This window comes from Aplysia californica, unplaced genomic scaffold (assembly GCF_000002075.1).
Source record: "Aplysia californica isolate F4 #8 unplaced genomic scaffold, AplCal3.0 scaffold00315, whole genome shotgun sequence".
Taxonomy (NCBI): Eukaryota; Metazoa; Mollusca; class Gastropoda; order Aplysiida; family Aplysiidae; genus Aplysia; species Aplysia californica.
Genome location: NW_004797585.1, coordinates 354,905 through 356,638, shown reverse-complemented (window position 1 = coordinate 356,638; position 1,734 = coordinate 354,905).

Below are 1,734 nucleotides of genomic sequence, written 5' to 3'. Positions count from 1 at the left end.
TCTCTCTCTCTCTCTCTCTCGCTACCCCTCTCTCATCCTTGCATTCCTCTTTATATTCTCTGTCTTCCTTCCCTTCTGTTTTTTTCTCTTTCTGTTTTCACTTTCTTTATTTTCTTTTCTTTCTAATTCTCTTGATTCTCTTTGTTCTTTCTCATCCTTTTCTTTCTTTTTCTGTCTTTTTCTTGGTCTTTCTTCTCTTTTGGTTCTTACTTTTCCTTCTCATTCTCTTCCTTCATGTTCTGTTCTTTACCATCCTGTCTTCTCTATCTCCACTTTCTCTTCTTTCTCTTTCTTCTTTCTTCCTTTCCTTTCTCTTCCTCCTCTTTCTCTTCCTCCACTTTCTCTTCCTTCTCATTCACTTTTTCCACTTTCTGTTCTTTTTCTTCCCTTTCATTCTCTTCCTCCACTTACTCTTCCCTCTCATTCCCTTTCTTCTCTTTCTGCCCTTTCTCTTCCCTTTCTTTCTCTGCCTTTACTTTCTTTTTCTTCACGATCTGTCTCTTCCTTCTCTTTCTGTTACTTCTCTTTCTTCATTTTCCTTCCATTCTCTTTTTCTTCCTATGTGCGGTTGAAGGGACGTGCAAGTTTTCCTTAAAAAAGAAATCTTTTAAATGCATTAAAAAAAAACACCAAATTCAAGACGTCTGACGTCACAGCAGTCCTTTTCAAATTATTTATTCAAATTTCGTGACCCCACGGTATTCTGGACCACTGCGAAAAAATAAACAACCCCCACCTCTCGAAAAAAAAAAAAACGAAAGAAAAAAGTTTCAACCCCAAACAATACAATCGATTTAGACACGTTTTTGGAAGCCTTATCAAAAATGAAGTCGACAACTGAATTGGTCGAATTGTGTTCGGACAGTTTGATGGAGTATAGGAACACCTGAAATTAGATTAACGATTACACTCCATTTTATTGACACGAATAAAAATTGAAGTTCCTCTGTTGTTCATGATGTTGCCACGAGAACAGAGATTTTCTTGCCCTTCCACCTTGATATACCTACTCAATCTTTAGAGCAAAAACAACGAAGACAGCCTGCTTCCACTTTCATTTCCACTTTTCTTCAGCTACCACACACACACACACACACACACACACACACACACCTCCTCCCATTTCCTCTTTAACCAGACTCCACCGTCCTTCAGCTCAGCTGACGTCATGAAGGACGGTGTAGATCCCAATGCATGGTTCTTAAACTTGAACTTCAGTTATTTGACAAGTTTTCAAAGGTTATTTCGAGCTTTGTTTTATCGAGTGGGAGCATAAAAAAAAGGACCCCCCCCCCCCCTTCTTTGTTTGGTCCATGCAATGCTGTCCCCTTTCACTTTTAACTCATTCGGCACTTATATGACCTTATTGTGTTGCAAGTGCCGTAAAACACTTACTAAAACTAAAACTTTTAACTCGTTGAAAACGCATTTTCTGGTTATTCTACATTTGCTGAAAACTCGGTGGCTTGGGGTATGATTTCATTGCTCATACAAACAAATTTTCAGTTCTATTTTTTTAAATCTCAAAATTAAAAGGACAGGCAACATCAATGGAATGCATTCTATTAAATACGTGAATTAGAGTTTCTGGTCGGTGTATAAGGTTTCAAAATATCCCGAAACTCTGCTTTTTGTCTGCTGCAATCGGCAACAATATGTGTCTGCAATGAATTTAAAAAGTTAATCTTGTCAAAGGACATCGTAGTCTCGATAATCTAAAATACTTCTGCACAA